The following is a 26,676-nucleotide window of genomic DNA, read 5'->3' as shown; positions in this document are numbered from 1 at the left end:
ATAAAGTCTGATAATAATAAATGATAAATATTAATATGATAATATTGATACTAACTATAATGATAATTTTAATAATGTTAATGATAATAATAATATTATTGATAATAGTAATAACAATTTTATCACTTATACATATCAACATTAATAACGCAAGTATTATTATTAACCATAGTGATAATGAAAGTGTTGATAATAATATTAATATAGAAATTATATTTTTAAACCTATAATTACATTTAATATTACATATTATTATTAATTATGTAATACTTACATTATAATATAATAATATCAAATATTTAATATTTATAGATATTATATATATTACAACATACATATAGTATTAATTGTGTTCAAAATATATATATATATATTTTATTAACACCTTATTTATTTTGTATATTACTCTACATATTTAATTCAGATGATTAAATAGTATTAATTCAAATTAATACATATATTTATATTTACATATATATATATATATATATATATATATATATATATATATATATATATATATATATATATATATATATATATATATATATATATATTTACATATTTATTTACAAACAATTTCTCGTGAATCGTCGGAAACGGTCGAAGGTCAAATGAACATAGAGATTAGTTCAAAATTTTTGAGATCCAACCTAACAGACTTTGCTTATCGTGTCAAAAATATTAAATCGTATCAAGAATTTGGTTTAAAATTATTCGAAATTTTCCGGGTCGTGACAGTACCTACCCATTAAAGAAATTTCGTCCCGAAATTTGAGTGAGGTTGTCATGGCTAACAATAAGATTGTTTTTATGACGAATATGAGTTAATAACTAGAGTTTTATCACCATGTAGTAATAGTGGTAAAACAATTCGATTATGTGAAGCGTATGAGTGATGCTGTCACAAAAGAGTGAAAAGTTTCGTCTTCACTTTTGACGTAGTCACGGTTGGTTTCCAAAATTCAAGGAATTTAAGGAAATCTTCTAATCAGAAAAAAATGTAATATCATGATTAATCAGCAACTGTTGGAATCACGGTAAGGATAGAACTATCAAGAAAATAATCTCTTGATATGTTTAGAGGTTAAGTAGTATGAAAGAGTTATGCAACATGACACATGATGAGGTTATAATCTGTGAATCATCACGTTCCATTAGAAATTCAGCATGACTTACTGTAATATAACCAAGTTGGCCTGACGTCATTATATTATACTAACTCATGCTTCAATTCCCAACACTTCTCCACAATTCATTCATAATTCATACTTAGATTTTACAGGAGTTTCCAATGTAATGGAATACAGAAAACACGAAGAGGTAAATAATTTCGGACAAGAATATTCATGAAAATATCCTCAGAAATATCGAAGATATTTATGATGATATTTTAGAATTTCTAAGTTCGAAGGTTGATGAAGAAAAATTTTTCGCAAGATTTTAACATAACTTCGGAGCAAGATATTCTCTAAAGATTTCATCGGATCTAGAATTACCTGGATTCTTTGAATATAGGGTTTGGTCCTTATATTTATCCTTGGCCTCCTTCATGGCGTGCTCAATCCGATTTTCAGTACCAAATTTTCTATCGAGCGTTCCTAACACTTCCTTCTTTATCATCAACTTTTGGCCATTAAAACCATCTACAACATGCTGCTTCGTCAGCATTTTCAAAGTTAACGAATCTGGATAATTGGTTATCAAATCGAGGTGTTTTTAGGAGAATTGCGTTTTGAGATGATTAAACGCTGATGGTAGTATGGTGGAATATAAAAGGTTCTCTGGTAACAATAAATAAACACGTATATATTCCGAGGTTATAATAAGGTTGTTTTGAATGAAAAGTCAAAATCAATTTGCTGGAGCTGTGACAAAATTGGCTAATTTGGAAAGGAATTGCAAAATTATTTTGGGTAATAATAGTGCCAAAGAAGCTAGCACAGATATGTGTTAAACGTTTACTTAGTTTCCGAGGGTTTTTCAGGTGCATAACCATATGCATCAATCTTTTCTTCCGTAGATGAAGTGCGGTTGGTTCATCTTCTCGATTGAGATGTTTTAAAGAATCATGAAAGGTTTGAACGCAAATTGTAATCGTCAAGATACGAATGAGGTTTTAAAAATCAAGTGGCAAACTTGAAGAATTATTTAGTTTCAATATTTTAATTCATTTTAATTGTCCAAAGTTAGTAGTCTAATAGTCCAATAGTCCAATAGTTCATATATAGTTTAATATATAACATTCGAATTAATTAATACGTATCGTGACCCGTGTACCGGTCTCAGTATTGATCACAACTCAAACTATATATATATTTTGGAATCAACCTCAACCCTGTATAGCTAACTCCGTCATTTGCATATAGAGTGTCTATGGTTGTTCAAAGATAAATATATAGATGGGTCAATATGATATGTCGAAACCTTGTATACGTGTCCCGTTATTTAAAGTGCGTAAAATAAATACATAAATTAAATGACGATAAATAAAATTGCGAGAATGTAAATTGCGATAATTATATTGCAATAAATAAAATGTAACCAGTTAGCTAGGAACAGTTAGCTAGGAACAATTAGCGTGGATTCTTAACAATATTTCAATTAGTTAGTTAGTTTATTTCTAACAAATTTAATTTGTCCGATGTTTTCTTCATTATGCCACTTGTTGGATTCTGATAAGTCAAAATCCAATTTTTGAAATTGAATGAAAATGGTTACTATGTGGTAAACGGATTCGTATAGCTGTGGGTGTGAGTAGGATAGTGAATGACTGTTGAATCAGATTTGAAGAATGTACAGTCTAACTTATTAATGTGAAATCTAAATATTCCTTGGGTATTACCTACCCGTTAAAATATTTTCACCATTAATAGTTTATACGAAAGAATTTTTAATTACAATCTTTGTGAAAATATACTTACATATATATTTTCTTCAGATGTAATCATGGATTTAATGAGTTAATATGATATTAATCTCATTTGATTTACTATTAGAACAAGAATATATAATCTCTAAAACATTAGAGATTATATAATTGTCATGTAGAACAAAGGTAATTGATATAGAACGATATGTAGAACGGTGATTATGCTCGAGGTACAGAATGAGATGTCGAAACTGGTGACGCGGATGTTGTTGTTGGTGGTACTAGTGCTGTTGGTGCTGAGGCTGGTGATGTTACTGGTGTTGGTGATACTGATGTTGGTGGTACTGTTAGTGCCGGTGATGCTGCTGGTGCTTGTAAGTTTTGAACCATATTCTCCAAGGTTAGCACTTGAGCTCGAAGTTCTTTAACTTCTTCTACTAACCCTGGTTGGTTATCAGTGTGAGGTAGAGATCGGATATCTTCTCTAGTTCCGTTAATAGTAGTCTCAAGACGAAAAATTCTTGCAAAAAGGGTATAAACGGTGTTGCGAACAGGTTCACCGGTGAGCGGGTCGAGTACTCCAAGGTTAGGTGGTAGATTCGGTTCATGATATGGAGTACCTTCTTCCCTTCTCCATAGGGTGAGTATGTCGCGAACCCACCCCCATCTTCTCCAGTAATCACGGTAGTTGATTGGTTGGTGTGCTCCCGTCACACTGTCTTCGGAGTCAGAGGAACTTGGATGATTCGTAGAGGCCATCTTTCGCGATCACAGAAAAATATTTTTGGTATGAAACGTTTAGTGACAGCAACTGATAATTCGATGGTATTCTCAATGCATAATATGCATAGATATATATAGTACCAGGATTCCTTAAATTACGGAGAAATTTACGGGAGATATCAGGCAAAGTTTATCGTAATAGATACGCTAAGATATGGATTTGTTGGTACACTATCTATGCAATAAAGGTAGTAGGACGTGTCTAGACTTAGAATGATAAGCAGGTAATTTTCGACACGAAATGATAAGCAAAGCTTTTGACATGCAGACACGGTCGAAGTCCAGACCCGCAAATGCATCTAAACAACTATCATCTAGACACACTAATGCAAGACCTGGTTCGCTAAGACCAACGCTCTGATATGAACTGAAACGACCCGTCCTAATCCATCTGTACGAAGTCATCAACATTTGGTCCCATTGCGATGATCGACTCCAAGTAATGTCCTTAAAATGAACAAATGCACAGCGGAAGACTTAATTCGTACCTGAGAATAAACATGCTTAAAAGTGTCAACCAAAAGGTTGGTGAGTTCATAGGTTTATCATAACAATCATTTCAATATATTAATAGACCACAAGATTTCCGTTTATAAATATATGTACACTCGCAAGTGTATAAAAGTATTCTATAAGTTGTAGGCACCCGGTAACAAGCCTTAACGTTCATGTTTTACCCTCTGAAGTACACCAGATCAGGTGTGTTTAAAATAACCTCGAAGTACTAAAGCATCCCATAGTCAGGATGGGGTTTGTCAGGCCCAATAGATCTATATTTAGGATTCGCGCCTACCGTACATAGACAAGTAGTTTAATGTTACCAAGCTAAGGGTATATTTCTGGTTTAAACCCACATAGAATTAGTTTTAGTACTTGTGCCTATTTCGTAAAATATTTATAAAACAGCGCATGTATTCTCAGCCCAAAAATATATATAAAAAGGGAGTAATGAAACTCACCTAATGTATTTTGTTGTAAAAATACATATGATGACATAGAACAAATGTAGGGTTGGCCTCAGATTCACGAACTTATATCATTTGTATATATATTAATACATATAATTGTAATCGAATAAATTTATATATTATTATTATTATTAATGAAATATTTGTTGTTTTAATGAATTATATGTTTCATTAATTAATTAACTATATTTATTTTATGAATACTTAATATAAAATATAAATGTAGTTAGGTTATATGTATTAACTATATTGTTGTAAAAATATTATTTCCTTGTTAAAATAATAATTATAGTAATACTACAATAATGATAACACTAATAATATAAAAAAAAATGATAATTTTAGTTATAATGTCACAAAAAAATGATAATTTTTCTAATAGTAGTAGTAATAATAATAATAATAATAATAATAATAATAATAATAATAATAATAATAAAAATTATAATAAAAATTAATGATAATAATAATAATAAAAAGTTATACCATCTCATATCATATTTATCATCTCGAGTCATCATCAAATTTTCATCGTCTAGTATCACCTTTTGAACTCGTTCGTCATTAACTATTCATCATCATAATCATAATCACTGTCATCACCTAATCATCATCATCTTTTCTATTAACATCATTCTAATCGTAACCGGTAATTAAACCATCATCATCTTTTCATTTTATGATCACTATTATTATCACATAAAATCATAATCTAATATCATCATCCTAACTATCTAATAATCGAATTCATCATGATCTCTTATCATACATATACCGTAACATCATTATCATATATTTCACGTAATCACCTCGTCCTCCCTTCATCATCTATATCGTGATCTTCACAGTCCATCCAGAAATTTAATGGGTCTCGGCAAAAAAAAAAATATATAACACGGCCCAATTAACTAAAACCCGTTACTGTATAATGTTTAATGGACTACAGCAGTCCAGTAATTTATTCATCCCACTCGATTTGCTTGTTTAATCTTGCAAAACATATAGGTCAAGAGGAGGAATAAAGAGGTGGGGTAGTCTCTGTCGGCCAAGCAAAGAAAGTAACACTCTTTTATAGTTGGCATTATAAGTGGAAGCATAGAATGATTACGCACCCCTTTATCCCATCATCACAATACCATCGATTTTATTATGTAAACTATCATAACTTCGTAAAAATCGAAACAGAAACATAAGTAATTAACTTCAGTAGCATTGGTGATCGAAGTGGCGATCTCAAGTGGTTTCAACGAATGTGGTTGAGCTGTTGTGGGTTTTCCATGGGTTTCATAATGGTTTGTGATTAAACCGAATTATTATGTGTGGTATTGGCTTCGGTTTGCTTCAGAAAACATAAGTAGTGGTAACAATGATGATGATATTAGTAGTATTTAGTAATGGTGATAATGATGGTGATTGTGTCGGTTGTGAAGGTGGTAACCAAGATGGTTTAATGGTGGTGTTTGTTCATGAAGAAGGGAGGTGATCAAGGTTCATGAGGGGTTAGGAAGGAGAGGGTAAAGAAGAAAAGGAGAGAGAGAGAGTTGATGATGGTGAGGCTGTAGTGATTGATGGTTGATGGTATATGGTGCCGGTGGTGGCTTTGGTTGCTTGTCCAAGAGGAAGATGGAGAAGTAGGGAGATGGTTTTATTTATATACCTATATCTATCTCCTTACTTTGAATATGTAGGTATATATATTTATATGCATACGTATTAGATAAAGAATATGAAACTAAAGCAATCAGTGAACAACAGTAAATTTGATGATTGATTCATGGTTCCTTTGATTTCGGGATTTGAAGAATCAATTAAACAGATATAAACAAAAAAAAATATACTATGGTTCGATGTGGACATGAAAACAGGAATTAATTATGTATCTGATTCCCTAAATATAAAAATCTGTTTAACAGTAGTTATATATTTCTTTATTTATCTAAATCTGTATTTTATATATAAATATATTTATATACATCTGTATTTATATAGTTTGTTTATATATCCGTAAATATTAAATAAGTTCTTATTTTTGATAACTAACTAGTATAATACTATTAATAACTAATAATACTAATAATAATATTATTAATAATAATAATATTGATAAAGTCTGATAATAATGAATGATAAATATTAATATGATAATATTGATACTAACTATAATGATAATTTTAATAATTTTAATGATAATAATAATATTATTGATAATAGTAATAATAATTTTATCGCTTATACATATCAACATTAATAACGCAAGTATTATTATTAACCATAGTGATAATGAAAGTGTTGATAATAATATTAATATAGAAATTATATTTTTAAACCTATAATTACATTTAATATTACATATTATTATTAATTATGTAATACTTACATTATAATATAATAATATCAAATATTTAATATTTATAGATATTATATATATTACAACATACATATAGTATTAATTGTGTTCAAAATATATATATATATATATATATATATATATATATATATATATATATATATATATATATATATATATATATATTTTATTAACACCTTATTTATTTTGTATATTACTCTACATATTTAATTCAGATGATTAAATAGTATTAATTCAAATTAATACATATATTTATATTTACATATTTATTTACAAACAATTTCTCGTGAATCGTCGGAAACGGTCGAAGGTCAAATGAACATAGAGATTAGTTCAAAATTTTTGAGATCCAACCTAACAGACTTTGCTTATCGTGTCAAAAATATTAAATCGTATCAAGAATTTGGTTTAAAATTAGTCGAAATTTTCCGGGTCATGCCATTCCACATCCTTAGAGCTTGCTTAAGTCTATGAAGAGACTTAATCAATTTGCATACTTTCTTTTCATTTACATCATAGTATTTAAGAGGAGGTGTCATATAGACATCTTCTTCAAGATCCCCATATAAAAAAGCATTGTATATATCAAGTTGAAACAACTTCCAATCATTTTGAACAGTCATACTTAACATACACCTAACAGTTACCATTTTTATAAATGGTGAAAATGTTTCATCAAAGTTTAAACCCTTCCTTTGATTAAACCCTTTTGCAACAAGTCTAGCTTTGTATCTTTCAACCTCTCCACTAGACTTATACTTAATCCTGTAAACCCATTTAGACCCTATTAGTTTCCTATCAGGTGGCAGATTAACAAGAATCCATGTTCCATTTCTTTGTAATTTTTGAATTCATTGCATCCACCCAATCCTGATTTTTGCAAGATCCCAACAGATGCTTGGTTCACTGGTTTTATCTAATAAAGTTATGAAATATTTATTATCTCCAGTTAACTTGGCATAGTTCAACACCTTTTCTAAACCAAATATTTTACTACAACTGTTATTTACAATGTATTCATTGAACTTAGCAGGAAACAGGTTTCTAGATGATCTCCTTACATCTAGAGTATCACTTTGAGTTGATATATTTAAATTTGTATTAACATTTCCCTCAAGTAAATTATTAACTCCACTAGAAGTTGCAGGTGCAGAGTTGACTTTGTTAGACTCAGATGAGTCAATAAGTCCAACACTACTATTGCCATCATCTTCATCACTATCTTTCCCTTCATCATCGATTCTTTCAAGATGTTGGTCATCTTTTTCAAACTCACTAAAAACTTTAAAAACATATTTTCATAAGTCTCAGCTGACTCAACATGGTTTTCTTCTCTTGTTCTAAAAGTAAATATGTTTTTATAGAACTTAACATCTCTTGAAAAAATAGAATCCTTTTTGTTAAGACTGTATAATTTATTACCCTTCTTTACATTTGAATAACCAACTAATGCACACTTTTCTGACCTGCTTGAAAATTTATCAGTATTATTTAAAATGTTAGCAAAACCAAGACAACCAAATACCTTGATATGAGAAAGATTAGGTCCTTAATTATAAACCAACTCATATGGACACTTTCCAGATAGAACAGAGGTAGGTAGCCTATTAATCAAACAGGTTGCAGTAAGAACATATTCACCCCACATATAAAGAGGTATCCCCCCTTGAAACATAAGAGCTCTTGCTGTATTAAGCAAGTGTCTATGTTTCCTTTCAGCAACACCATTCTGCTGAGGTGTGTAAGCACAAGTGGTTTGATGGTCAATACCATTTTGTTTCACAAACCAATTCATTTTATTGTTCAAAAATCCAGTCCCATTATCACTTCTTATTATTTTTATAGTACAATAAAACTGATTTTTCATTAAGGCATAAAAAGATTCAAAGTTTTCAAAAACCTCATCTTTTGACCTCATCAAAAAAGTCCAAATAGCCTTTGTATAATCATCTACAAGAGTTAAAAATAATTTAAAACTACCCTTGCTTACCACCCTATATGGCCCCACACATCCATATGAACTAACTGGCCAATCCTAGTTGACTTATGTTTACTCAAAGGGAAAGGTTCCTTGGTTTGCTTTGCCTTATGGCATATCTAACATGGACTATGAATTACATTATTGCCAAGTTTGAGATCTTCTAAACATTTAAAATTATATCAAAAGGATGACTCAACCTATCATGCCAAACAGACTTAGAACCATAACAAACATTAAACCTTTCACAACTATTATTATTACCGCTAATATTGCTGCCTAAAACATACAACCCATCTATATGTTTACCAGTCATCAGTGTTTTCATGCATTTCAAATCCTGAATATAACAATTATCTTCATCAAAAATGACAAAGAGTTTACTATCTATTAACATACAATAACCAGACAGTAGGCTGACAGTATATTCAGGCACAACAAACCATCATATAAAACAAGCTTGTCTGTAAATCTCTTGTCTTTAATTTTAGTTACTTTAGCTTTTGTATCATTAGAGTGACTAACAGTTAAGTTTAGGTTACAGACGTCAACAAGTTTTTCAAACCGTTTATCACAATTGGTCATATGCTGATTAGCCCAAGAGTCTAAAATTCACCCTAGACTAACTTTGTTCATATTATGAGTTTGGTTTGCTTTAAAAAACTTATGTATATTCATGTTAAACTTAACACTCATATTAACAAAGTTCCTACCTGACATATTTGAATGACTAGAAGAAAAAAATTTCTTATCTTCTAACAACATTAGTAATCTTCCCAATTGATCAGTGGTCAAAGAAACAGCAGAAGATCCTGCACCATCAGTATTAACTTGACTTGAAAAAGTTTTGAATTAAAGTTATTTTTTCTTTTATAGTTTGGTGGATACCCTATAACTTCAAAATATTTATCAACTGTATGATTAGTCATACCACACTTTGTACACTTCAAATTATTAACTCTTGGAGGGTATCTAACAATCTCATACCATTTATCAATTGTGTGGCTGACCCTAAAACATTTTTTACATTTTAAATCAGATGTATCAGTTGTCCATTTCCCTTTACCATCATTTGCAAAAAAAAAAAAAAAAAAAAAGGAGAATCTTTAGAAGATTTTTTTATCATTTATAACCTTATGTGACCCTTCTCTTGACAGTACTGAAAAAGTAGTCTTAACACTGGGTAAAGGGTCTTGAGTAAGTATATTACTCCTTATTTGTTGAAACTCATTATCAAGCCCCATCAAGAATTGCATCAGTTTTAACAAGTTATTATGATCTTGTATTTCTTTTGCATCCTCACGTGTACAATTTGGTAACTTTAGCGAAGCATCATATTGTTTCCAATAAGAATTGAGTTTATGATAATAATTAGACAATGACAAACCATTTTGACTCAAAGAGTTAATTTCATGATGATGATTAAATATTATTGAAACATCTACCTTGTCATAAGTCTCCTTGAGTTCTTCCTAAATAACAGATGCAACTTTTGAGTAGACTTGACCATTATACAACTCGTCAGATATGGTGTTTAAAATCAAAGAAAGAAAAACAACATTACACATATCCCACTGATTAGCCAAAATAGGATCAGTTTGACTCCTTTTCAAAGTTTTTAACAAAACCAAGTTTATTTTTTGTTTGGAAAGCTAATTCCATGGCACAAGACCATGATTTATAATTCTCAGTTACTTTTATTTTGAAGCTATCAAATGTGTGTTACTTATGTCACTAGCATGTAAGTAAAGTGAATCTCCAAAGTCCAATTTACTTATCATAGTATCACCACCAGAAGTGGACACATCATCATCCCCAGCCATTACAACAAAACAGATAATAATACAATATAACCAACAGACAATCTAGAAGAATCACAAGTGCTTGATCAGATTTTCTTGAAGCCTTTAGGGACCAAGATTCAAGAGTTGGACACTCGTGTTCAACTAGAACAACAAAACATATAATGAAGATTAAATAAAAAGTAACAAGCTGCCCTGGCTATGGTCCAAGTATACACAAAGGGGGCAGTTAATTCCTGTAAGCACAGGAACTCCCAATATTAGGTACTTGCCACAACACATGAAGGAAAGAAAATTCCTTACAAAGTACTCCTCCTTTCTTCAATTACAATATGAATACCAGACACAGCTGAAGCAATTTGAAGTTCTGGAACCAAGAACTACAAAGAATAGTCGCAGAATTAAAAAACCCCAAACTAGGGTTTCTATTTCAAACCCTAAATTCAATAACAATCGAATCTAGCCTGATATGATCACTAGAAGAGAAGTATTTTCTTCTCTTTATCAACAAGAACTAGAGCAATGAAAAAACCCTAATTCTTCAACAACTTTACGAACCAAAACCTAAGAAAAACCTTCATTGATTTTCCAACCTTGATGAAAGATATTAAGTGTACCGCTCTGATATCATAAAGGAATATACAGATTGATCTTTATGAGCAATCTACAACATGTAACAATTCACAAACCTTCTATTATCAATACTCAAAACAACAGATTCATAACATTAACTTGTTTTAGAATCTTAACAGACTAAACAGAACTAATTCATCAATTAGATGAATTAATACACCCGATTAACACTTGATTGTAATTATAGAGAGAGACTGTGAGTTTTAGAGAGAGGGGGTTGATACTCGATGATCTACAACTGGACATCAACCATAGCTTTTATGCAGCAGCCTAACTTTACATTTACAACAATAACCTCTCTAAAATATAAAATGACAAATACAGCCCCTCTACTATACAGTTTGAGCCTTGGTACATCCCACATATGTGATACTTAGACTAAAATCGATATTAAATAAATTATTCGGTCTTAGCATTGCACATGATTCATACGAGCTCAACCCCTTCAACAGCAACAAATAAAACCATTAACTACAGATGCTTCAACTACAACAACAGCAACAACTTCAACAGTCACCATCTACTAGCATACCAAATCCTTCTACCAAGATTTAATCTGCACTTAAAAATAATGGATTGAACAATGTTTCATATGTATAGATAATTAGATTGTTATATATACATTTAAACAAAAATCTTTTTAACCAATAGAATAATACGATGATTTATCTTAAAAAGACGATACAATAATTTTTACTTGAATAAAAAAAAATTAAAATTGATAGCAAACGCTTCTTACCTTGACACGTCGATCATCCAGTGGCGAATCTAGAATCCTAACACAATAGGGTCCTAATTTTTTCGATAACTAACGAAAGATTGAATGTGTGGGGTCTAGTCGAATAAATCGGGTGATTACAAACACCATAAAACAAAAGCATATCATTAATGCAAACGATTGTATATTTAATTTACAAAATACTAAGGTTAAACAAAAAATTGAATGTGTCAGGTCGGGTCGAATTGGATCGGATCATTACAAACATCATCCAACAAAAGCATATCATTAATACAAAAATATTGTATATACAATCTACTAAATACTAAAAACAACCTTTTACCTATAACGACCCGTCCTAATCCATCTGGACGAATACATTACATTTGGTTACATCGCGAGGTACTTGACCTCTATATGGTACATTTTACAACATTGCATTCGTTTTTAAGAGACAAACTTTCATTACATCGAAAGTTGACGGCATGCATACCATTTCATAATATATCCAACTATAATTGACTTAATAATAATCTTGATGAACTCGACGACTCGAATGTAATGTCTTTTAAATATGTCATGAATGACTCCAAGTAATATCTCTAATATGAGCAAATGCACAGCGAAAGATTTCTTTCATACCTGAGAATAAACATGCTTTCAAGTGTCAACCAAAAGGTTGGTGAGTTCATTAGTTTAACATAAATAATCATTTTCATCATTTTAATAGACCACAAGATTTTCATTTTTAGTTCTCAGAAATATGCATCCCATGCATAGAGACAAAAATTATTCATATGGATTGAACACCTGGTAACCGACATTAACAAGATGCATATAAGAATATCCCCTATCATTCCGGGAAATCCTTCGGACATGATTAAAACGAATTCGAAGTACTAAAGCATTCGATACTTTGGATGGGGTTCGTTAGGCCCAATAGATCTATCTTTAGGATTCGCGTCAATTAGGCGTGCACCAATTCTTAAAATTATTGATGTTCCCTAATTCTTAGGCTACCAAGCAAAAAGGGGCATATTCGGCTTCGATCATTCAACCATATAATGTAGTTTCGATTCTTGTGTCTATTTCGTAAAACATTTATAAAAGCGCATGTATTCTCAGTCCCAAAAATATATATATTGCAAAAGCATTTAAAAAGGGAGTAATGAAACTCACGATACTGTATTTTGTAGTAAAAATACATATGACAGCATTGAACAACTGAACAATGTAGGGTTGGCCTCGGATTCACGAACCTATATTCAATCATGTATATTAATGCATGTACTGGTAATCGAACAATTATATATATTATTAGTGATATACTTGTTATTTAAATGATTTATGTTTTTCATTAATAACTTACATATATTTATTTTATATATTTTACTTATTCTAAAAATAATAATAGAGTTAGGTTATATGTATTAGATATATTTTTGTGTAACTAATATTTATTTGGTTAAAATAATACCAATAAATAACCAAAAGTCGTAATATCTTTATAATAATAATATCAGTAGTTATAATAATAATAATACTCATTTTAAAATAATGATAATAATAATAATAGTAAGTAAAAAGTTGTAATGTCCTTATAATGATAATAATAACAATACTTACAATTGTAATATTCATTTTTAATAATAATAATAATAATAATGATAATACTAGTAATAAAAATAATAATAATAATAATAATAATAATAATAATAATAATAATAATAATAATAATAATAATAATAATAATAATAATAATAATAATAATAATAATAATAATAATAATAATCATAGTATTCATAACAATCAATAATAATAATAATAATAATAACATTAGTAATACTTTTAATACTTATAATAATAATAATAATTGTTATAATACTTATAATTATGATAATAATAATAATAATTATTATAACTCATACAATAACAATAATAATAACAACAACAACAATAATAATAATTATGGTAACAATAATAATCATAATAATAATAATAATAATCATAATAGTAATTAAGATGACAATAATAATGAATAAGTAAATAACTACCTCAGTAATAGGCCTTTTTTTAAAAAAAAATCGCCCTAGCCCGGGCTCGAACCTGTAACCTCACGCTAACCTAAACACCCTTTCAACCAATGCACCATTTTCGATTTTCAGATTAGATCAGACACCAATTATATATAACCCGTAATTAATCTATTTCCTATTTCTTCTTCTTCAAAATAACTCATTCGATCAGAGTTCAAGCAAAATCATAATAGCAATTTTTATTATTTAACGTCATTAAATCAGTATCATAATCATTATCATAATCATTATCATAATCGCCATCCGCCACCACCGTAAATAATTATTATCATCCCTTAACTCAAACATCTTCATGCTCGTAGTATTACTATCAAAGGGTTGTAGCAGTCAAAGAAATAAAAATGAAATAGGAATAGCACAACAGTGATTAAGACAATCGATCGTACAACAACATAGGTGGGGTCTTGGCCCAACAATATGCACAGGTATACGGCCCAAATAGGAAACTTGGCATCCCCAGTTTAATTAAGTCCATTAACGGCCCAAACAACTTCAAATGGCCCAAGATATTACGTTAGATTTTTATAACAGGAACCAGAATTAGTCGTTGTCTCATCTTCTTTACAGCTCATCTCATCATCATCAATATCATTATCTTTATTGTGGCATCATTCATCATCACTTCTTCATTATTATTTTCATAAAACAAATATGTTTACAGCAGCGGGCTATAGTAATAAAATTTAACCAGGCTTCGATTTCTGAGTTATGAAACTGAATAAAAGCAGCTATACAAGGTTTTGGGTACGGTTTTTGTTGATAGTCGATCAGGAGCAAGTGTAGAAGCTTTATTTATTTGTTTTGTTATGATGATGGTTACGAAGGTTGAAGAAACAAAAAGACAGAAATTGTTATCGGATTTTGATGATTTGAAAAGGAAACAGAAAAATGGATTGTGGTGATGATTGTTCAATGGTGGCGGTTTTTGAGATTTCATTAGAAACAGAAAAATGAAGCTAGCTATGATGATGGTGGTCATGGTGTTGAATAGGAATGATGATCGAGTTTATATAGAAGAGTAGAGAGATATAGAGAGGGAGTGGTGACGATGGTGGTGTGGGTTGTTAAATGGGTGGCTAAGGGTGATCAAAGTGGTTGTTGTAGTTGTAGGGTTCTGGTGGTTTGGGTCTGGTCTTCGCTGAACATGAAATGTGTAATAAAAACCAAAATCGAGCTGAAGATGATGGTGTTCATGGTGGTGTTATCTAGTCATAGTGATGATGGTGATTTAGTGATGATGCAAACAAAACAGAAAGTAAGACAAAAGAGGAAGATAGTTAGAGAGAGAGAGAGAAAAGAGAAGTGAGAGAGTAGTGGTGGGTATTGCCGGCTGTACAGGCGGTAGGTGGCAGTGGTTGGTGATGGTGGTCTCATGGTAGTTTCAAGGTGATGGTGGTGATGACTGTCGTTTGAGAGAAGGGTATAGGTGATGGTTTGATCGATGGTGGTGGAGGAAAGATGATGAGGTGGTCGACGGTGAGGTGATGGAGGTGATCAACGGTGGTGACAGCAGTGGTGAAGAAGAAAGGGTGATCATGTATGGGTGTGTGTGTGTGTGATCGAGCTTATATGTATATATATTGATAATGTATATGTACGACATGTAAATATAGATAAGCGGATATATGGTGGAAATGAATCACAGGAAAAACAGTAACGTACAGTAATAAATACTTTAGCAGCCGGAGGTTTGTCCTATTACGGAATGTTATATCGTGTCCCTTGCTAAACAGTTACGGATAAATTTAATTCAGAAAATCCCATATTTTAAAATTAAATCCATTTATTTATTCTGGTCATTAACTGTTTGAAACCTGATTTAAAAGGTTCGTCAATTATTTATTTTATGTTCCAAATAATATATACGGAGTACTAAAATTTAAACTAAAAAGGTAAAAATATTTCTTTCAAATCTAAAATCTTCGTAATCGATTTACAGTTCAACTTTTATTTTAAATCTTCATAAACTCGTATTAGATCTATATGAACACTAGCGAAATGCCAACCGAGTATTACAAGTGTTTACTATTTAAGCTCGAAATCATTTATTTTTAATATATTCTCTTTCTATATATAAATAGTTTTAAATAGCAAGTTTAACTACTAAAATAAATATATTATATATTTTTTTAAACAATAGATTTAATATAATTTTATATATTTACAAGTAATATATATATATATATATATATATATATATATATATATATATATATATATATATATATATATATATATATATATATATATATATATATATTTATAATAACAGACTTCATTACATCGCATAATATTTTACATATTTATTTACAAATAATTGTTCGTGAATCGTCGGGCACAGTCTAAGGGTAATGATTATATGAACATAGTTCCAACATTTTCGAGACTCACCGTTACAAACTTTGCTTATCGTGACGAATTTATATAAAGATTAAGTTTAAATTTAGTCGAAAATTTCCAGGTCGTCACAGTACCTACCCGTTAAAGAAATTTCATCCCGAAATTTGAGTGAGGTGGTCATGGCTAACAATAAAAATGTTTTCATGACGAATATGAGTTGATGAATAGAGTTTTATCATCATCGAGTAATATGGAAAAAACAATTCGATTATTCGAAGAGCACGAATGAAGCTATCACAAAATAGTGAAATGAGAAAATTAAAGATTCGTCATAACTTTTGACGTAGTCACGTTTGGATTTAGAAAATAAGGTGCGTCTTAACTTTTGACGTTGTCTTGGTTGAATTCCGGAATTCAAGGGATTTAAAGAAAATCTTCGAAATCTAAATGAGATATGATTCTTCGGTAAATGAGGAAATTAGGATCTCTTTAATTAAATGCGATAATCTGCCTCGATTTCTTTATTAGATATTTCACTATAAATTAACTTCTTCCGTTCCATTACTTTTACCACTCCTATAATAAATTCCCAAATTCAAAAGATTGTGAAAATGCTTAATCCAGTTCTGATCCTTGTCCTTATCCTGACTATCGCAACAATCATTCTCCTTTTCCAACTTCCACCAGAGGAATCTGTTTACTTCTACTTCGCCCTTGGGGTTATAGTATTTTTAATTCTCCTGTGTTTTTATGTTGCGATAAACATTGATATACACGGTTTGTAATTTATGTGTTGTTATCGGGATTTATATTCTCCCTTATATTTTGGAGTTTCATACTTTTGTTTTCTCCTCCCGATTTTAAGTCAAGTTAAAAATGGTCCAGAATTCGTAGTTATAGAGTTTCTAATGAACATGACTGATGTTCTAAGAGAGATTGTAATAGCACGATTTTTGATTGGTTAAATTACCAGCATTCAGGAGGAAAGATAGCACTATCAAGAAAATATTTTCTTGAGGTGTTTATAAATTAGATAAATGTAAGAGTCGTGCAACATGGCACATGATAACGGTATGATCTGTGAATCATCACGCTCCATTAGAAACTCAGCATGACTTACTATAATATAATCATGTTGATCAAGTGTCATTATATTATACTAACTCATGCATCAGTTCACAACACTACTTCAAAAACATTCATATATTAAATTCGAAGGTTCACAGAATATAGAAACTAAAACAGTTTCCTTTTATGACATAATACAGATGTCGTGGAAAGATAATTGATATCGAACAAGAATATTTATGAAAATATCTTCAGAAATATTGAGGATATTTATAATGAAAGATACGATGATATCTTAGAATTTCTAATATCAAAGGATGATGAAGAAGATTTGTCCGTAAGGGTTTAGATTCAGAAGCAAGGTGTTCGCTAAAGATTTCTTCAGAAGCAGAATCATCTGGATTCTTTATGTACAAGTTTAGTCCTTGTGATTTATTCAGAGTCTCCTTCATGGTTTGCTCAATCTGTTTTCTAGTACAAATTTTCTATTGAGTATTTCCATCACTTCATTCTTTATCATCAAACTTTTGACTGTTAAGGCAGTCTTCAGTTTTCACTACTTTCTCAGCTTTTTCAAAACTCAGAAAACTGATTTCATAGGTTAAAGCGCTTTTCTGAAATTCAGAATTGAAGATCATAATTCTTGGAGATAAATGTTATATGTATATATATAACTGTTGATGTAGACATGCGGCGAGATTTCAAAATACTGATTGCTGATTCTAGGTATTTAGTACGGCAATTCTCGTTATCATATGCAGATGAGTAGATGCTCGGGTTTCTATGAAAATAATAACTCTTCAGAAAGTCAAAGATTAATGAAGTTGCTGGTAAGTTTACTGTTAATGTGGTGGAATATAAACGGTTTCTCGATAACGAAGGCGAAGAGACAACGTATATATCAAGGTTATAATAGAGTTTATTCGAATGAAAAGTTGAAATTGATTTGTTGAAGCTGTGACAAAATTGGCTAATTTGAAGAGGGATTGTAAAGTTATTTTCGGTAATAATAACGCCAAAGGAGCTAGCACAAGTACGTGTTAACGTTTACTCAAGTTCTGAGTGTTTTCAGGTGCGTAACTATATGAATCAATCTTTTCTTCCGTAGATTAAATGCGGTTGGTTCATCCTTTTGATTGAGGTGTTTTCAAGAATCATGAAAGGTTTGAACGCAGTTTGTAATCGTCAAGATACAAATGAGGTTCAAGATGAAATCAAGTGGCAAACTTGAAGAATTGTTTAGTTTCATATGTTATAATCAATATTTTAATTTATTTTAATTGTCCAATGTTGGTAGTCCACGGTCGATAGTCCACAGTTAACAGTCCAATAATTCATATATAGTTTAATATATAATATTCGAATTGATTAATACGTATTGTGACCCGTGTACATGTCTCAGACTCAATCACAACTCAAAGTATATATATTATTTGATAATCAACCTCAACCCTGTATAGCTAACTCTATCATTACTACATATAGAATGTCTATGGTTATTCCAAATAATATATATAGATGCGTCGATATGATATGTCAAAACCTTGTATACGTGTCCCGATATTTAAAATGCGTAAATAACAGTATTTAAATGACAATAAATAAAGTGCGTAAAATAAATAACAGAAATTAAATGACGATAAATAAAATTACGAGAATTAAAATTGCGATAATTAAATTGCGATAAATAAAATGTAATACGGAATTAACAGTTAGCTAGGAACAGTTAGCTAGGATTTCGTTAGCGTGGTTTCTTAACAAATTTTCTCATAGTTAATTTATTTGTTTCTAACAAATTTTATTTTGTCAAATGTTTTCTTCATTATGCCACTCGTTGGATTCTGATAGGTCAAAATCCAAATATGAAATTGAAGGAAAATGGTTATTCTGCGGTAAACGGATACGTATATCTGTGGATGTAAGTAGGATAGTAAATGACTGTTGAATCAGTTTCGAAAAATGTACAGTATAACATGTTAATATGAAAGTTAAATATTTCCTCGTGTATTACCTACCCATTAAAATATTTTCACCATTAACAGTTTGTACAAAAGAATTTTTAATTACAATCTTTATGAAAACATATATACATATATATTTTCTTCAGATGAAATCATGGATTTAATGAGTTAATATGATATTAAACTCATTTGCTTTTTCGGTTTGAGCTAGAATAAGTAATCTATAAACCTATTAGGAACCACATATTCTTCGCAGAATGTTAATGAAGTTATGGACCAATACTTCATCGTTCATTGTTATTGGTACTCCTTGGTATCTATGGTACGTACGACGTTGATGCTTGAGGTACAGATTGTGATGTCGAGGTGTGGGATGCGGATGTTGCTGTTGGTGGTACTACCGGTGCTGGTGATGTTGCTGAAGCTGGTATGTTTCGCACCATATTTTCCACATTGATTACTCGAGCACGAAGCTCGTTGACTTCTTTGATTACCCCGGAATGATTGGTGGTTTGAACAAACGAATGAATAAGGTTTAGAATTGTAGAAATTATGTGTTCGTTGTGAGATATTCTGGAAATGAGAGAAAAAATGGTGTTTCGGATTGGTTCGCCGGTGAATGCTTCAGGTTCTTTGCCCAGAGGACAATATGGTGGATGAAAGGGATCGTTTCTTCTTATCTCCAATGATTAAGTAGACTACAAACCCATCAGATGAATTGGGGATGGCTGATTGGTTGATTCATTCTGGTGACGCTGCTTCCGGAGCTTAGGTGAATATCCATGTCGGAATAGCTGGCGGAATAACTATCGGAATAGCTATCTGAATCTGAGGGACTTGAACTGGTTGAGGGATTCATCTCGTACGATCAGATGAAGGATTTTCGATAAGAAATAGATTATAGGATGTAGATTAGTACCCTGCAATACATAGTTTACATACGCATATATAATACTAAAATCCCATAAGTTACTGAGGAATCTACGGAAGCTGTCAGGCAAAGGTAACAATAACAGATACGCTAAGATGTGAATTTATCTATACACTGTCTATGCAATAGAGGCAGTAAGACGTGTCTAGACTTTAAGGATGATAAGCAAATAATTTTTGACACTAAAAATAAACAAAACTTTTGACATGAAGACACAGTCGAAGTCCAGACCCACTAATGCATCTAAACAACTATCAGTTAGACACACTAATGCAAGACCTGATTCGCTAAGACCACCGCTCTGATACCACCTATAACGACCCGTCCCAATCCATCTGGACGAATACATTACATTTGGTTACATCGCGAGGTACTTGACCTTTATATGGTACATTTTACAACATTGCATTCGTTTTTAAAAGACAAACTTTCATTACATCGAAAGTTGACGGCATGCATACCATTTCATAATATATCCAACTATAATTGACTTAATAATAATCTTGATGAACTCGATGACTCAAATGCAACGTCTTTTGAAATATGTCATGAATGACTCCAAGTAATATCTCTAATATAAGCAAATGCACAGCGAAAGATTTCTTTCATACCTGAGAATAAACATGCTTTCAAGTGTCAACCAAAAGGTTGGTGAGTTCATTAGTTTAACATAAATAATCATTTCCATCATTTTAATAGACCACAAGATTTTCATTTTCAGTTCTCATAAATATATGTCACATGCATAGAGACAAAAATCATTCATATAGATTGAACACCTGGTAACTGACATTAACAAGATGTATATAAGAATATCCCCTATCATTCCGGGAAATCATTCAAACATGATAAAAACGAATTCGAAGTACTAAAGCATCCGGTACTTTGGATGGGGTTCGTTAGGTCCAATAGATCTATCTTTAGGATTCGCGTCAATTAGGCGTGCACCAATTCTCAATATTAGTGATGTTCCCTAATTCTTAGGCTACTAAGCAAAAATGGGCATATTCGGCTTCGATCATTCAACCATATAATGTAGTTTCGATTACTTGTGTCTATTTCGTAAAACATTTATAAAAGTGCATGTATTCTCAGTCCCAAAAATATATATATTGTAAAAGCATTTAAAAAGGGAGTAATGAAACTCACGATACTGTATTTTGTAGTAAAAATACATATGATGACATTGAACAACTGAACAATGCAGGGTTGGCCTCGGATTCACGAACCTATATTCAATCATGCATATTAATACATGTACTGGTAATCGAACAATTATATATATTATTAGTGATATACTTGTTATTTAAATGATTTATGTTTTTCATTAATAACTTACATATATTTATTTTATATATCTTACTTATTCTAAAAATAATAATAGAGTTAGGTTATATGTATTAGATATATTTTTGTGTAACTAATATTTATTTGGTTAAAATAATACCAATAAATAACCAAAAGTCATAATATCTTTATAATAATAATATCAGTAGTTATAATAATAATAATAATACTCATTTTATAATAATGATAATAATAATAATAGTAAGTAAAAAGTTGTAATGTCCTTATAATGATAATAATAACAATACTTACAATTGTAATATTCATTTTTAATAATAATAATAATAATAATAATAATAATAATAATAATAATAATAATAATAATAATAATAATGATAATACTAGTAGTAATAATAATAATAATAATAATAATAATAATAATAATAATAATAATAATAATAATAATAATAATAATAATAATAATAATAATAATAATAATAATAATCATAATCATAATCATAATCATAGTATTCATAACAATCAATAATAATAATAATAATAACATTAGTAATAGTTATAATACTTATAATAATAATAATTGTTATAATACTTATAATTATGATAATAATAATAATTATTATAACTCTTACAATAACAATAATAATAACAACAACAATAATAATAATAATAATCATGGTAACAATAATATTCATAATAATAATAATAATCATAATAGTAATTAAAATGACAATAATAATGAATAAGTAAATAACTACTTCAGTAATAGGCGTTTTTTAAAAAAATCGCCCTAGCCCGGGCTCGAACCTGCAACCTCACGCTAACCCAAACACCCTTTCAACTAATACACCATTTTCGTTTTTCGGATTAGATCAGACACCAATTATATATAACCCGTAATTAATCTATTTCCTATTTCTTCTTCTTCAAAATAACTCATTCGATCAGAGTTCAAGCAAAATCATAATAGCGATTTTATTATTTAACGTCATTAAATCAGTATCATAATCATTATCATAATCGCCATCCACCACCACCATAAATAATTATTATCATCCCTTAACTCAAACATCTTCATGCTCGTAGTATTACTATCAAAGGGTTGTAGCAGTCGAAGAAATAAAAATCAAATAGGAATAGCACAACAGCGATTAAGACAATCGATCGTACATCAACATAGGCGGGGTCTTTTACAAGGGTTGTGATGTTGCAACCCGAATTTCCATTGATCAAGCGTCCGGAGGTTCACTCATGGACAAAACCGAGCAAGAGGCTTATGAGATAATCGAGAAGCTAGCCGATTATTCTCATGAGTGGCATCAAGAATGCCCAATTACTCGTAATGCTCAAGTCCAAAGCGCCGGTGTTTATGATGACCTTAGTTCCCTAAGTGTGAAAATAGACGGTGTTGCTCGAAACATGGACAAAATCACCAAGGAAATTCATAGTATGAAAGTAGGTTGTGAATACTGCGGTGGACTCCATTTAGGAAAAGATTGTGATGCCGGTTTAACTATGGCTCAAAAAGAAGAGGTGGCTTTCATAAGCTAAAGAAATAATAATCAATTTCAAGGAAGAGCCCAGTTTAACCGGAACTTTAACAACCCCTACAACCCTCAAGGTCAAAATTCCAATTACCAACAAGGGTCAAGTAGCGGGTACCAACAACAAACTCCGGGTTTTTATCAAAAACCCCAACAGGAAGAGAAAAAGTCAAATTTGGAGAGTATGTTGGAAAAGTTAATTGCATCACAAACTCAGCTTGTCACAAACATGAACCAAACCAACGAGAAAAACGAACACCAGTTTAGAAACCAACAAGCCTCAATACAAAACTTGGAGAAGCAAATGAGTGGGTTAGCTAGTTTACTTAGTGAGAGAAAACCAGGAAGTTTACCGGGCGATACCAATAAGAACCCCCGAAATGAGCACGCCAATGTTATCACCACACGGAGTGGTTTAGCATACGATGCTCCAAAAATGCCCAAAAATTCGGATTTCAGTGTTCCGTTGAACCAAAATGATGAACCGGTTAAGGAGCCGGAACAAGTGGTTGAAAAGGAAGAACGGGAAAAACCCGTAGTGATACCATATCAACCACCGCTCCCATACCCAAGAAAGCAAAAATAAGAAAGGCTAGAGGCCGAAAGGTCAAAATTCCTAGATATGTTTAAACAAATTAACATAAATATGCCTTTCATTGATGTAATCTCGGGTATGCCCAAGTATGCTAAGTTCTTAAAAGACTTACTTACTAATCGGAAGAAAATGGAGGAACTTTCATCCGTCACCATGAATGCCAATTGTTCAGCAATTTTGATGAACAAAATACCAAAGAAGTTAGCTGATCCTGGAAGTTTTACAATACCATGTCTCCTGGGAGATTTGGAATGCATTAAAGCATTAGCGGATTTAGGGGCTAGCATAAATTTAATGCCTTATTCATTATATGTTAAGCTAAACCTCGGGGTACTAAAACCAACCCGAATGGCAATTCAACTAGCAGACCGCTCCGTTAAATTCCTCCGTGGAATTTTAGAGAATATGTTAGTAAAAGTGGGTACCCTAGTATTTTCGGCAGATTTTGTAATTTTGGACATGGAGGAGGACACACGTGTGCCTCTTATATTAGGTCGACCTTTCCTCAATACTGCTAGAGCTATGATAGATGTTCATGGGTAGAAATTGTCCCTTAGTATTGAGGATATGAAGGTTACCTTTTCCGTTGACCATGCCTTGCAATACCCCGAGTCTACTGATGATCAATGTTATTATTTGCAAACCGTAGACACATATTCGGAGTTGTTGCAGGAATTTCCAGAATTGCAAGGTACGGGAGAATGCATTTTTGCGGAAGGTGATGAAGAGAATATGGTGGAAGAAGTGGAGATGTTGACCACCTTGATGGCTAACGGTTATGAGCCAAATGATGAAGAGTATAGAAAGTTGGATTTGGGAAATGAATACCGATGTAAAACATCGATTAAAGAACCCCCCATTTTAGAACTCAAGCCACTCCCAAAACACTTGGAATATGCTTACCTTCAAGAGGGTTCTACTCTTCCGGTTATCATTTAATCTGAACTCTCTGTAAGTGAGAAGTCTAAGCTTGTTTCCATGTTAAACGCCCATAAACTGGCTCTAGCATGGAAAATTCATGACATCAAGGGTATAAGTCCCTCTTATTGTACGCATAAGATATTAATGGAAGATAACTATAAACCATGTGTACAAAGACAAAGGCGACTGAACCCTAATATGCAGGAAGTCGTTAAAAAGGAGATTGTCAAACTCCTTGATGCAGGTCTTATTTACCCAATTTTGGATAGTCCTTGGGTGAGTCCAGTCCAATGTGTACCCAAAAAGAGTGGCATGACCGTTATCACCAATGAAGACGATCAATTAATTTCCACCAGGACTATCACGGGTTGGAGGGTATGCATTGATTACAGAAAATTAAATGATGCTACCCGAAAAGACCATTTTCCCCTTCCTTACATTGATCAAATGTTGGAAAGGTTGGCAGGAAAGAATTTTTATTGTTTTCTTGACGGTTTCTCGGGATATTTCCAAATCCCTATAGCACCCGAGGACCAAGAGAAAACCACCTTTACATGCCCTTATGGTACTTTCTCCTATCGACGTATGCCCTTTGGCTTATGCAATGCTCCTGCTACCTTCCAAAGGTGTATGGTAGCTATTTTTCATGATATGATTGAAGACTTTATGGAAGTATTTATGGGTGACTTTTCAGTCTTCGGTGATTCATTTGATTCATGTCTTCATAATCTTGAGCGTATGTTAATTCGGTGTGAAGAATCTAATCTTGTTCTTAACTGGGAAAAATGCCATTTTATGGTAAGAGAGGGCATTGTTTTAGGTCATAAAATTTCCTCTGCGGGACTGGAGGTGGACAGAGCTAAAGTGGAAGTCATAGCCAAATTACCACCACCGTCAAATGTGAAAGGTGTAAGAAGTTTTCTGGGGCACGCCGGTTTTTACCGGCGGTTCATTAAAGATTTTTCCAAAATTGCAACCCCGATGAACAAACTTCTTGAGAAAGACGCTCCATTTGTCTTTACAGACGAGTGTCTTAATGCCTTTAACCTCCTTAAAGCAAAACTCACGCAATCACCCATTCTCATATCGCCGAATTGGTCAATTCCATTCGAACTTATGTGTGATGCTAGTGACTTTGCTATTGGTGAAGTCTTGGGGCAAAGAATTGAAAAACATTTCAAGCCCATTTATTATGCTAGTAAGACATTGCAAGGAGCCCAACTTAATTACACTACCACCGAGAAGGAACTCCTGGCAATTGTCTTTTCGTTTGATAAATTTCGATCCTATTTGGTACTAGTAAAGACGGTTGTCTATACAGACCATTCGGCATTAAAGTACTTGCTTGCTAAGCAAGATGCTAAACCCCGATTAATACGTTGGGTCTTGCTTTTGCAAGAATTCGACATTGATATTAAAGACAAAAAGGGGGCCGAAAACCTAGCAGCCGATCACCTTTCTCGACTTGAGAACCCGAATCTTGAGGTTCTCCATGAGACCGTTATTCAAGATAATTTTCCTGATGAAAAACTCATGAAAATTGAGAAAATTGATGATCCCTGGTTTGTAGACATAGCCAACTATCTTGCGGGTGGATTCCTAGAAACCGGTATGTCACATCAAAAACGAAAGAAATTTTTCAGTGACATAAAATACTATTTTTGGGAAAACCCGTATCTCTTTAAACGGTGTCCCGATGGGATAATCCGTCGTTGTGTCTCCGGGGAAGAATGCAATCAAATTCTTCTCCAATGTCATCTTGGTCCCACTGGTGGACATTTCGGACCCCAAAT

Source organism: Rutidosis leptorrhynchoides, chromosome 10 (assembly GCF_046630445.1).
Source record: "Rutidosis leptorrhynchoides isolate AG116_Rl617_1_P2 chromosome 10, CSIRO_AGI_Rlap_v1, whole genome shotgun sequence".
Taxonomy (NCBI): Eukaryota; Viridiplantae; Streptophyta; class Magnoliopsida; order Asterales; family Asteraceae; genus Rutidosis; species Rutidosis leptorrhynchoides.
The sequence above is the reverse complement of the archived record's forward strand: the minus strand, read 5'-3'. Positions refer to the sequence as shown.